Here is a 14837-nt window from a genome sequence, read left to right on the forward strand (position 1 = left end):
ACCAAGGGTTTGAATTTGTTGTTGGGAAAGACCCTTTTGGGCGGCTGTGGTTGCTGCTCTGATACAAAAAGAATGACTTGACAATTTATTTGCTGTGATACTGACTGGATGAGAACTGCTTTAAGATGTTTTTGGAACCAGAATCTCATGGCTTGATGATTGGAGTCGTCTGCAAAGAGTGGATCGAGTGGGGATTTGAACATGGAACGTCTATACTGCAAGTAATTTATGAGAAAATGGTACGGTTGAATGGGAGTTGGCAGATTGAAAATGTAAATGAAGAGACCCTTTTTAGCGCAATCAGTTTTACTTTGTTTAATGAAGAAAGATATGGTTTCGTTATCTACCATCTGTAAATCTGAAATTGTAGGGTGGATATTCTTGTCAAAGTTAGATGTGATTGTTAATTCGGAGCAGAGAAGAAAACCGAAGAAAGCTAGGATGGACATTGCTTCTAGTGTGCGGGCGGTGTTGGTGGAATGCGAGACGGAGTGTTAATCCTCGGTGGCTTTGCATTATTCTTATTCTTTCTCAGAGTTCTTACTAGATCAAGAAAATATGATCATATAACACCTATTTTATCATCTCTACACTGGTTACCTATTAAGTTACGTATCAATTACAAAGTATTCCTACTGACCTATAAAGCCCTAAATGGTTTAGCTCCTGTGTATTTAAAGGACCTTCTATCGCCCTACAATCCATCGCGCTCTTTAAGATCACTAAATTCGAGGCTTCTGGTCATTCCTAGGGTATCTAGGTCCACTAAAGGAGGGAGGGCGTTCTCGCATTTAGCTCCTAAACTGTGGAATAGCCTTCCTGATATTGTTCGAGACTCAGACTCGCTGTCCCAGTTTAAAACTAGATTAAAGACTCATCTCTTTAACCAAGCTGTCACACTCTCAGAACCCACAAAATCCCTCACTGGCCACCAGAGGTCACCATCACCCGAGTATTGACTTAATTCACACACCTGCCATCACTGATCACTCACGCACCTGTACCCTGTTATCTACCTGCATATAAGCCCCATTCACTTCTCAAACAGTGCGAAGTCTCGTTTCCTCTGTGAACATTCTGAGCGTTTATTCCTTTATCCCTGCCTGCCTGTGTTTGACCTCCGCTGATCTGATTATCCCGTTGTCTGCCGCCTGTCTCTCGACCCCCTGCTTCATCCCTGGATTCTCTTCTGCTCGCTGCCAGCCTTGACCCCTCGCCTGGATCTGATAAGTGTGAGCCTAATCTTCGTTGTTGATCTTGCTAGTGTTTGACCCTTTTCCTGCTTACTACTCTTCTTAATAAAACGTTGCAAATGGACCTGACTGCCTCCGGTGATTCATCACAGAAGACTTCGCCACAACAAGGTTCAGCAACGATGTCTGCACTCACCGCAGCTTTCGCCGCCCAAGCGGATCAACTCGCCACGCATCACCACCAACTTAATCGTCTCACATCGGTAACTGAGGAATTGGTGAAAGCCATTCAAACCATGCAAAACCCCGCTCCCAACCCTTCTCCACAGCAAATACCACAACTAGCTCCCCGTGCCGCCGAAGCCCAACCCTCCGCGAGCGCGCACCCTCGCCTCGCACTTCCTGAGAGGTTTGATGGGGACCCAGGGAAATGCAAAGGCTTTATCCTGCAATGCACACTCATCATTGCCCAGCAACCCATGCTCTATCCCACCGAAACCAGTAAGATCGCCTTTGTTTGTTCTCTATTAACCGGAAGAGGCCTGGACTGGATTACGGCAGTATGGCGAGCAGAGGGTACAGCTTTTCCCACCTTCGAAACATTCCATCAGCAGTTTCGAGAGGTTTTTGAACATTCTAAGGAGGGCAAAGGAGCAGGCGACCGACTTCTTGAACTCACCCAGGGCCGTTCCACGGCCGCCGAATACGCACTCACTTTCAGAACCCTCGCCGCGCAGACGGATTGGACCAATGATTCCTTAAAGGTGATGTTCCGAAGAGGATTGAGTCATGAATTACAAGCTGAATTAGCCTGCCGCGATGAGGGGAGAGAACTGGATCAGTTTATTCATCTGGCTATCCAGATCGACAACCTCATCCGATCTCGCCGTGTGAATCATCGTCCTGTATTTACCTCGCGCCCTGTGGTTCCTTCCAGACATTCTACCCACGCATCCGCTGACCACGTCGAACCCATGCAGATAAACACCTCTCGCTTAACTCTGGAAGAAAAGGAACGACGGCGGTGTCAAAACCTTTGTTTGTATTGTGGCGAGGTGGGTCATTTCCGCATCAACTGTCCCATACGTCCTCCACTGAGAAATCTACAACCGGTGAGTTTCCCTGCTGAAACCCCTAACCCTGACTCTTGCATATCTGTGTCTCTTATACTCACAGTGAATGAACGTCAAATTAACACCCATGCCTTGATTGACTCCGGCGCTGCTGGAAACTTTATGTCACAAGACTTTGTTCAACGAAACAACATTGCTCTAACCCGTTGTTACTCTTGTCTCACAGTCGAGGCCATCGATGGAAGACCACTAGGCTCTGGCCGAGTAACCCATATCACCCAACACATCCACATGCGGACCGGAGCTCTTCACACTGAAACCATTCAGTTCTTCGTCCTTCAAACTTCTTACACACCAGTCATTCTGGGTCTACCCTGGCTCCGCAAGCACGATCCACACATTCAGTGGGGAACCGGTCAAATCATCCACTGGAGTAAATCCTGCTGCTCCACCTGTCTCGCCTCTGTCACTCCTCTACCCGTTCGAAACATCACTGTTCCCCAGGAGGGGACTGACTCAGTTCGCCTTCCAACCGAGTACCACGATCTAGCCGTAGCCTTCAGTAAGGTGAAGGCCTCCAAACTTCCCCCGCACCGCAACAACGACTGTGCCATCGATCTGGTTCCAGGCTCCACACCTCCCAAAGGCCACACTTCCCTCTTTCCCAACCTGAGACTGAGGCCATGAGAAAATATATCGAGGAAGATCTCGCAAAGTGCTTCATCCGACCCTCAACTTCTCCAGCATCAGCTGGCTTTTTCTTCGTCAAGAAAAAGGACGGCGGTCTCCGACCTTGTATTGATTATCGGGCTCTCAATGATCAGATCATCAAATTCCACTATCCGCTCCCTCTGGTACCAGCAGCCCTGGAACTACTCCGCACGGCCAAGTTCTACACCAAACTCGACTTGCGCTGTGCCTACAATCTCATCCGCATTCGCGAGGGGGACGAGTGGAAAACAGCCTTTTCCACGTGCTCAGGGCACTACGAATATCAGGTCATGCCGTTCGGGCTGTCTAACAGTCCTGCCGTGTTCCAATCATTCATCAACGACGTCTTTCGAGACATGCTCCATCGAACAGTCATCGTCTACATTGACGACATCTTGATTTATTCCAACACCCTAAAGGAACATATTCAACACGTCCGAGCGGTCCTAGAACGCCTCATTCAACACCAGCTTTATGCCAAGATCGAGAAGTGTGAATTCCATCAGACCTCCACCGCGTTCTTGGGATACATCATCAGCCCTGAGGGCGTCGCCATGGATGAGGGCAAAGTTCGAGCTGTTCTCGAGTGGCCACGACCCACTACTCTTAAGGAATTACAACGCTTCCTCGGGTTTGCCAACTTCTACCGCCGCTTCATCCGTAACTTCAGCATTGTGGCAAACCCTTTGACATCTCTGATCAAGAAAAACACATCACGTCTTCCCTGGAATGAGTCAGCCACTCGTGCCTTAAATCAGTTGAAACAACTCTTTACGTCTGCTCCTATCTTGCACCATCCCAACCCCAACCTACCCTTTGTGGTGGAAGTGGATGCGTCGAGTACCGGCCTGGGCGCAGTATTGTCCCAACGGCAGGGGTCTCCACCCAAACTATATCCCTGTGCCTTCTACTCAAGAAAACTAAACGCCGCTGAGAGGAATTATGACGTAGGAGATCGCGAACTTCTGGCCATGAGGGCCGCCTTCAAGGAATGGCGACACTGGCTAGAAGGAGCCGCTACTCCGATCACAAGAACCTAGAATACCTCCGCACCGCCAAAAGGTTAAACCCTCGACAAGCCCGCTGGTCCCTCTTCTTCACCCGTTTTCAATTCACGGTCACCTACCGTCCAGGGTCTAAGAACACTAAGGCCGATGCCCTGTCCTGACTGTACGACCCAGAACCAGCCACCAACGCTCCTGAAACTATCCTGGGCCCCGACCTCGTCGTTGGTCCCATCCAGTGGGATCTTGAGACCGAGCTGGAGCAGGCCAACGCTCAAACGGAGGTTCCCATAGCCTGTCCGCCTCACAGAATCTTTGTCCCCGAGACACTTCGTAACCAGGTCCTGGAGCATGTTCACGCTCTTCCCAGTTCCAGTCATCCAGGGGTTACAGCCACCATTCAACTCCTCCAGAACCGCTACTGGTGGCAAACCTTAACCCAAGACACCACCAGGTTTATCCAACGATGCCAGGTCTGCAACACCCAGAAATCATCTCGTCTGTTACCCGCCGGTTTACTCAATCCGCTGCCCATACCTCAACGTCCCTGGTCCCACATAGCAATTGACTTCATTACGGACTTACCCGCCTCCAATGGCCATACTACCATCCTCACCGTGGTGGACAGATTCTCCAAAGCTTGCCGCCTCATTCCCTTAACCAAGCTTCCCACGGCACTACAAACGGCAGAACACCTCTGCAACTGGGTATTCAGGTTGTATGGTCTACCTGAGGATATTATTTCCGACAGAGGACCTCAGTTCACCTCCCGAGTCTGGTCGGCCTTCTTCAAGGCTCTTCAAGTCAACGTGAGCCTCACGTCCGGATACCACCCGCAAGCCAACGGCCAGGTAGAACGTCTCAATCAAGATATCATCAGGTTCCTCCGGACCTACTGTCACCATCACCAAGAGGATTGGTGTCGATACTTAATCTGGGCGGAATGCGCCCAGAACTCCTTACAAAAGCACTCCACGGGCTTGACTCCTTTCCAGTGCATCCTGGGTTTCCAACCCCCTCTATACCCTTGGTCTGGAGAACCCACAAACGTTCCCACCGTAGACGACTGGTTACGACGCAGTGAGGAGACATGGGACCAAGCACACACACACCTCCAGCGTGCAGTCCGCCGCTTCAAGAGACATGCTGACCGCCGCCGTCGAGCCGGTCCAGATTACCAACCAGGACAATGGGTGTGGTTGTCCGCTCGAGACCTTCGTCTTCAACTCCCCTGCAAAAAACTCAGTCCAAGGTACGTTGGTCCTTTCAAAATTCTTCGACAAATCACTCCAGTATCCTACCGCCTGGCCCTGCCTAATCATTTTCGTATTGCTCCCACTTTCCATGTTTCACTCCTCAAACCCGCTGCCGATCCCACTGAGAGAGGAGAGAATCGACCCCAGGAACCGAATCCTCCATCCATCTTGGTAGAGGGAGAGGAGGCTTATCGAGTACATCAACTTCTGGACTCAAGGCGCCGGGGCAGGTTGCTCCAATACCTTGTCGACTGGGAGGGATTCGGCCCAGAGGAACGTTCCTGGGTCAATGCCACGGACATTCTGGACCCCACTCTCACCGCTGAGTTTCATCGCAATCATCCAAGCAAACCTGCTCCTCGACCCCGTGGTAGACCTCGACGCCGTCAACATCCTCGCGCCAGGAGTCGCTCGCAGGGGGGGGGGCTCTGTCACACTCTCAGAACCCACAACAACCCTCACTGGCCACCAGAGGTCACCATCACCCGAGTATTGACTTAATTCACACACCTGCCATCACTGATCACTCACGCACCTGTACCCTGTTATCTACCTGCATATAAGCCCCATTCACTTCTCAAACAGTGCGAAGTCTCGTTTCCTCTGTGAACATTCTGAGCGTTTATTCCTTTATCTCTGCCTGCCTGTGTTTGACCTCCGCTGATCTGATTATCCCGTTGTCTGCCGCCTGTCTCTCGACCCCCTGCTTCGTCCCTGGATTCTCTTCTGCTCGCTGCCAGCCCTGACCCTTCGCCTGGATCTGATAAGTGTGAGCCTAATCTTCGTTGTTGATCTTGCTAGTGTTTGACCCTTTTCCTGCTTACTACTCTTCTTAATAAAACGTTGCAAATGGACCTGACTGCCTCCGGTGATTCATCACACAAGCATTCACTTAATGCTTAACCTTTAATACTACTGCTGAATCAGTTCGAATGCATTAACATTATGAACATCAGCTATGCTAATTATTTCCCATCTGCCTTTCTGCTGTTATCTCGGGACGCTAGTCCCGAGGTAAATAGCGGTCGTCAGCTCCAGTTTGTATCCAGCCTCTCACGGAGACTTCAGATGCCCCAACGCCTGTGAATAGACGACTCAACGCCTGTGAAGAGACGACTCAAAGCCGGCGATATGTTATGCCATAAATTAATACATGATTAACTAACTGTATTTTTCTATGTACATTTCCAAAATGCACTTTCTGTAAAGCTGCTTTGAGACAATGTGTATTGTGAAAAGCGCTATACAAATACATTTTAATTGAATTGAATTGAATTATTGCGCGATTTGAGCTTTTTCTTTGTTTAATTTGAAGCCAGCTTTGCCAAATGTTAACAGTACTTCGTCAACGAGTAACAAATCGGTCGCGATAAGTATATCATCAAGGTAATGAATAACGTTTCCGGTCCCTTGCCACTATAGGTGTAGCCATGGGCAAAACTTTGTTGAGACGCTGATAATCAATACAAAGACGCCATTTACCGTTCAGTTTTGGTACTGGTAAACACGGAGAGTTTGTGGTCGAACTACATCGACGGACTATTCCTCTGATTTCAAGTTGTTGTACAATTTCATGAACAGCTGACTCGGCCTCTGGTTTGATGCGGTATTGTTTTTGTGGGAGAGGGGGCTCCCCTTCAATGCACACAACAAAGTCAATGAGGCCACAGTCATGTTCTTGTGTAGCCCAAATGCAATCATGTTTGTTTACAATCTGTTGAATGGGATCTGGGGTGGATAAGGACATAATGCTCGTTCTGTTTTTTGGTAGGCAATGTTTCACTGTTTTGTATGTTTTCAACTCAATTTGCTTTTCAAAGCAGTGAATTACAAAGCAATACTGTCGCATGATATCCATTCCCAGCACAGTCCCTTCACTGTTATTAGGTAAATACCAGAGGGGTTCTTTAAATACTGTCACGCCTAAATCGAGTTCAATTGGCTGTGTTTTTGTCGCATTAATGTAATTATCATTAATGTGTCGCCGATGCCTTTGATCTGAATAGTTTCGTTGGTTAAAGGTAAATGAATGTCTGTACAGGAGCAAGATGCGCCAGAATCAATAAGTACGTTAGCTAACTGGCCTCCTAAATTAGCCCTTATTTCTATTCGGTTTCCACCCTTAATTATGCTCCGTACGACGATGGAGGCCACGTATCCCTATTGGTTATTTTGGCTTTTTCGTTTTTTAAACTCTGTGATGAAAATCTTTTTTTTTTTTTTTTTCAACTTTGCAAAAGCTTACAATGACATTTAACATCAAACACATTTTGGGGAAAACAAATAACATATCTTACATTGTATAGAGTAAAACTAAATTCTAAATTCTACAAACACTTTTTTTTTTCAAAATATGAGATGTTTTTATGCACTTCTTATTTCTAATGATTGAATTCAATGAGTCATGGAATATTTTAAGATCTTTACAATAAAAATTAAAGGAGGGTGTTATAGACATTACTTTAGCTTTATGAATATGAAACTTCCCAAGAAGAATTATTAAATTTAATGTGTTATCAATTAAATCTGAGCCAGTATTACAATCCAAGAAAAAGATCATAGCCTCATCTATTCTAATTATGTTGTAGAATGTATCAAAAACCATCATAGATACCTGCTTTCAAAAGTTTTCAGAGTATTTACAATTACAAAATAAATGTATGAGAGTTTCAAATTCAAGATTACAAAAACAACATTGTGGTGAGAATTCTTTTTTAAACTTATAAAGAAATGCATTACAGGGATAATACCTGTGTAGTATTTTGAAATGAGTTTCCTTGACCTTATTTGGCAGTAAAAATGTATTACTTGCAGACCAGATTATCTCAGTAGAGGGTATAGAAGAAAAACTTGTTTCCATTTCACAAGTTGCATTAGGGTAACAACTGATATCTTGATTAAGACACTTTTGGATGTAAGAGTTATTACATTTCATATCCAACATATTAACACCTCCAATAACAAGTTAGGAGTCTGTCGGAAGACTGAGTTGTAACTGAGATGCGCTTTCACAAACTGAAGCAATTTAATGGAGATGTTGGAGATGTTACAAATGGAGATGTAACAATTTAATAAGTCAGAAATAAAAATTATTCCTTTATCAAACCATTATTTTTTATATATACTTTTTCTTTTATAATACATGTTGGTTATTCCATAATATACATGTCTGAGGGGAGAAATTACGTTTAAATGCTATTTTCCATGCATCTAGTTATTGCTTGTGAAAGTTGGATCATTTTATACCACATTTTTCAAAGAACAAATTGGGGATATAAAACCATATAGAATTATTATGTGCCAAGCAATGTTTTATCCCGTTGATTTTAAAAATGGTGTTAAGAGTACTGAAATCAAGAACGTTGAGCTCACCCTCCAAAAGAGTTTGAATAATCGTTTTTCGCTTTATAGATTCAGTCCTGTTTTTCCAAATGAACTTAAATATGGCCCTTTCAATATCTGTGCACATTTTAGAGTTCACATACAAGGAGAGAGCCGGATAAACCAGCCTCGAAATTCCCTCAGCCTTAGAAAGCAGAACACGTCCATGGATAGACAAGTTTCTCTGAGACCAGCAATTAAAAACCATTTTTGCTTTATGTAAACACGTAGTCAAATTATTTCCAACTCTTTCATGTGGACATTTATTGATTATAATGCCAAGATACCTCTTCTTTTACCTTAATTCCACATATATCTGGGATAGCAGAATGATGGATTGTCATAATTTCTGATTTACTCTGATTAACAGAAAGGCCAGAGGCATGTGAAAAAAATGTAATGCCTTTAATATAAAGGGGAGTTGTCTTTTATCCTTCAGGAAAATACATGTATCATCTGCCAGTTGACTGGTTAAAATAGTGCGGTCTGCTATTTGAATGCCTTCGATATTCAAACAATTTACTATATAAAGGTTAAGAAGCTCTGCAACCAGCAGAAACAAAAAAAGAGAAGCTATACCTCTCTCAATGACAAACCGTGGTGAAGTCCCATTAGACAAGAGACATTACTATTGAAGTCTTTATACAGGGTCTGAACAGTTTTCATACATTTTGGACCAAAGCCAAATCGTCCTAAAGAAAGGTATGCTCTCCTGTATCAAATGCCTTGTAGAAATCTAAGAACAAGGTAAGTGCATCATCATTAACCAACTCAGAGTAATCTAAAAGATCTAAAACAAGACGAATATTATTTGAAATGTGTCGACCTTTCATGAAGCCAGATTGTGTGAGTGAGAAAACGTCTCAGGTTACGACTGTAACCATAGTTCCCTGAGAAAGGGAACGAGACGATGCGTCAACGACGCTTTGGGAACGCTCCCAGCGTGAATGCGTCTGAAGCATCTATGTCAACTAGTCCAATGGAAGGAATGAATGTCACGGGCGGGTGACGTCATGACCAGGAAGTGATAAAAGAGCATCCGGTGCAAACCGGCATTAGCTTCAAAAATTGCCGAAGCAAGCCGATCACAGGGATGCAGGAAGTATGGCAGGGTGACGCATCGTCTCGTTCCCTTTCTCAGGGAACTATGGTTACAGTCGTAACCTGAGACGTTCCCTTTCGAGGGAACTCGCGATGCGTCAACGACGCTTTGGGAACGAGAATACCCAAAACGCCAGACTTTCAAATGCCTGAGTGTCAGCCTGTTGTCACACTGCACCAAGCACCTGGGATCCTGGGGCAGCATCCAGGTCCAAGCTGTAAAACCTCATGAATGTGAGCGGTGAGGACCAGCCCGCCGCATCACAAACGTCTTGGAGAGAACTCCAGATAATACGTTTAGAAGCCATACTCCTAGTGGAATGAGCCCTGACCACCAAATGGTTGGCCAGAAGACTCACAAGCAAGAAGAATAGTCTCGACTATCTATATGCTCAATAGGTTGGATTTTCTCGACAGAGAAGTCCGATGAACATAAGTGTCCAGTGCTCGCACTGGCACAAGAGGTTCAGCTTTTCCTGGTCCGAAAAATGGGGGAGGACAGAAACCTGCAGCACAATAGGCCTCGGAATAATGGTAGGCACCTTTGGAACATATTCATGTTTCGGGTAAGATTGCCTTGGCCATCCCGGTGCACTCAAGGCAGGTGGGGACCGAAAGGGCCTGAAGGTCTGACTCTTATTGGGACGAAATTGCTAGCAGAAAATAGTCTTAAAAGAAAGGAACTTCTCTGAGACCAAATCTAAGGGCTCGAAGGGAGCCCCAGATAGGCCTTCTAGAACTATTGCAAGGTCCCAAGCCAGCACCTTAGTGCAAGTTGCATGCCTCAGCCTCAAAGTGCCACGAAGGAAACGAGTGATCAGGGGGTCTCGACCCAAAAATGTACTACCCACCAGGGCGTGGAAAGCCGCAATGGCCGCCACACATATTATACCTTAAGCGTGGAAGGACATAGACCTGATACGAAGCGTTCTTGCAGAAACTCGAATACTGTGTTTACTGAACAGTTAACCGGATCCCACTGACGCTGGTAACACCAAGAAGTGAAAAACTCTCGAAATAGTGAATATAGTTTCCTCGTAGCGGGAGCTCTGGAGCTTAGAATGGTCTAAACAACCTCGGTTGAGAGACCACTCTCTATGAGTTGGGCCCCCTCAGAGGCCAAACCCACAGTTCCCAAATCCCCTGCCGGGGGTGCAATATTGCATCCCCTGCCTGAGACAGAAGGTCTCTCCTGATCGGGACCTCCAAGGGAGGTCCGTCGAGGAGAAAAATTAGGTCCGCAAACCAAATTCAGCTCGGCCAGGGTGGTGCTACTAAATAGGCTTATTCCATCCTGGCGGATTCACTCCAGAACTCCTGGGAGCAGAGCAACGGAGGGAAATGCGTACAGACGTAGCCTCGGCCACGTCTGCACCATAGCATCCAGCCCCGAGGGGACTGGTTGAGTGAGGGATAACCAGAGTGGACAGTGCGTCGTATGCTGAGACGAGAACAAATCCACTTCTGCCTGGCCGTAAAACTCCCATATTTGCTCCACCGCCTCGGGGTGGAGTCCCCTGGCCTCAGCCCCTGCCTCGACAGGGTGTCTGCTCCAATATTCTGGCCCCCCCCGGAATATACACTGCCCTCAGACAGCGTAATTTCTTGAGGGACCAAAATAAGAGGCCACCAACGTGTTGTCTGTGGGTCAAGAACCAGAGTTTCCTCCATATAACCAAGGCGCGGGGATACTGCCGCGTGATCTTGATCGTAAGGAGTGGGTTTCCCCTCAGGGAGAACCCTCTGGTCCTGAGCCACCTCTGTAAAGGTCTCACGTACAGCAGGTCAAAGGGTATCACATTGGACGCTGCTGCCCTGAGGCCTAACAGTCACTGTTCCAGAACAACACATGATGGCCCCTCAGGTCTGGGAGGAGATGTCTCAACGCATTGAAGACGACCATCATCTCTAGGCAATTCATGTGCCAAGAGAGATGATGACTCCTCCACAAGCCCTGAGCTGAGCGGCCTTCCAATACCGCTCCCCAGCCGGTGAGGGAAGCATCTGTCGAGATCACAACTCGATGGCAAAGAGCTCCCAACACCGGACCCTGGGTTAAGAACCAGTGTTTCCTCCATATAACCAAGGTGCGGAGACACCGCCGCGTGATCTTGATCATACGAAGTGGGTTTCCCCTCGGGGAGAACCCTCTGGTCCTGAGCCACCACTGTAAAGGTCTCATGTACAGCAGGCCAAAAGTTATCCCGTTGGACGCTGCTGTCACAAGACCCAACAGTCTCTCTAACTGTTTTACAGTGCGTGACTGGCCTAGCCTCAGCTCTTTTGTGGCTGTTAGGATAGCAGCTACACGAACGGGCGACAGAGTGGCCCGCATCGTCACTGAATCCCATACCACACCAAGGAAAGTGGTTCTCTGTACTGGAGAAAGCACACTCTTCTTGGCATTGAGCCTCAACCCCAACATCTGCATAGGAGCGAGAACGACACCTCGGTGCCGAACCGCTAACTGTTCTGATTCCGCTAGAATCAGCCAGTCATCTATGCAATTCAGAATGCATATGCACTGCAGCCTGGCGGGGCCAGAGCTGCGTCTACACTCCTCGTGAATGTGCGGGGTGATAGAGCTAGACCGAAAGGAAGTGCCTGATACTGGTGTTCTTTGCCCCAAAGAAAACCTCAGGAACCTCCTGTGCTGAGGGAGGATGGAGATATGGAAGTATGCGTCTTTTAGATCTATCGTGACAAACCAGTCCTCGGATCTGATTTGAGTCACGATCTGCTTGAGTGTCAGCATTTTGGACTTGAGTTCCAGCACCAAACACTCCAACAGACGAAGATCTAGTATGTGACGCAGCTCTCCATCCTTTTTTGGAACAATGAGATAACGACTGTAAAGACCCGACGCAATGTCGGGTGAGTACACCTGCTCTATAGCTTTCTTTGCTAACAGGGCCTTTACCTCTTGCTCCATTACCAGAGCCTGCTCGGAATGCACTAACGTGAGCAACACCCCGTTGTAGCCTGGAGGACGAGAACCAAATCTGCCTCTTACTACTAACTGCAGGACCCATAGAGATATATTTGGCAGTAGCTTCCGCGCTGCCAGAAAATCTACCAAGGGAACCAGCCCCTCGAGGCTGGCCTCTGGTGTAATAAAGACAGCCAGTTCGGGGACCTGAAGCATACTGGCAGGAACCACCCGAACTGACTGTTTTCGAACCCCCCTCAGAGGGCGCATTCCGACGCAATGTCGAGTTGACGCTGCGCCAGAAGCTCGCTGGAGACCGCTGCGCCCCGAAGCACCAAGGGTGGCGGGGTTGGCAGAACGGTCCCCTGAGGGCACCGAGATGGAAAGGGCACCGTATAATGAGGTGTACACCATTCCACCCCGGTTGGGGCTGCCCTCACCGGTCTGACGCCGGTGGCGCCAGACCTCTTCTTTTGAGCCGCAGCCTTCTCAGCGTGAAGAACGGTCCTCGGATCCGGCTTCTGCTTTGAAGGCTTTGGCTGCTGTGTTGTGTATGAGAAACTAGACGGCTGGAGCTGCTCACGCCCAGCAGCCCCAGGGGGTTGGACATAGCGAGGGAGAGATTATCTTGTATCTTTCTCTATGATTCCCATCAAATTGAGCCAGAGGTGTCTCTCAGTGACCACAAGGGCTGCCATCCCTGAGAGATAAATCTGTGGCCCGACGGAGTTCTCAAACCCCATCGGGCCAAACTCCCTCACTTCTGTCCAAATACAGCAGCAGGTCAGCCTGATATGCTTGTAGCACTGCTATGGTGTGCAAGCAGGCCCATGCTAGACCCACTGCCATATATGCTTTTCCCACTAGATTAAAAAATAGTTTTCTTTAATGGTTTAGTGAGAGAAGCCGACGCCTTCAGGTACGATACTGAACCGGGAGACAGATAGCTCGCAAGCGTCTGTTCTACCCGGGGTATTGCCCCATAGCCATACCCTCTTAACCCCCAAATATCTGAATATACATGAATGTGGGGGCTAAAAGACAAGAGGAGTAAGGCTTTTTCCATGATCTAGACAGCTCGCTGTGCAGATCGGGAAAAATGGAAGGCCCCGTGATGGAGGTGGAAAAATAGAGGGAAGGAAACTCGTTTAATTTATTTTATTTTTAGGACGAGTGCCCCCTTATTTCTGCTGGTCATAAATATTTAATTTATCTACAGCCTTAGTAAACACTTCCACCAGCTTATTATTTTTTATATATATTTTTTATATATATTCACTTTATTTTATATATAATATATAAACTATCATATATATATATATAGGCTATATATATTTCTCATACGCTGGGGAAAGAGATGGCAAATTCACTTCCCCCATGATTGTGTCACTTTCAATGCCCAGCACATCTACCTCCTCGGAGGTAGAGCACTGAAGCATTGATTTCTCTCTCTCCCCGGGCGGAAGAGACCGCAGCGCGGGCTTCCGAGACCGGCGAGAGAGCACTGGATCCCTCGTGGAAAGGGAGGAGATAAGATCCGCGGACCCGTCTCCAACCCCGTAAAGAGATCCTATTCGCGATCCACAGGAATGCATTCTCCGCGCTGCCTCGGCAGACGCGGGACCTGTCACCCTGAGAATTGCGAGCCCGGCCACTTTCCTCGAAAAGTGACAGGCGGGAGCGGAGCATGCGAAGCGAAAGCTTCTCACAATGTTGGCAATCAGCCCCCTCAGAGGCTGATACCGCATGCTCTACTCCCAAACACATCACACAAAGCTCGTGTGTGTCCCTACTCGTTAAATAGCGCGAGCAGGGAGAACACAGAGTTTGTGCAATTGTTTAGTTTCCATAAATATATATATCAGACAGACAACAGTAAATATAACAGACAGTTTGACACAGATCGCTTGCTGAGGCAACAGAAGCTAATGCCGGTTTGCACCGGATGCTCTTTTATCACTTCCTGGTCATGACGTCACCCGCCCGTGACATTCATTCCTTCCATTGGACTAGTTGACATAGATGCTTCAGACGCATTCACGCTGGGAGCGTTCCCAAAGCGTCGTTGACGCATCGCGAGTTCCCTCGAAAGGGAACTTCTAAGCAGGGTTTTAGTCTCTTAGCATATATCCATTTTGCCCTTGATCTGCTGAATGCACCTTTGGCCTTTTCTGCATAAAGAACATCAA

The sequence above is a fragment of the Siphateles boraxobius genome, unplaced genomic scaffold, assembly GCF_051911475.1.
Source record: "Siphateles boraxobius isolate OS27281-9 unplaced genomic scaffold, OSU_SipBor_1 13, whole genome shotgun sequence".
Taxonomy (NCBI): Eukaryota; Metazoa; Chordata; class Actinopteri; order Cypriniformes; family Leuciscidae; genus Siphateles; species Siphateles boraxobius.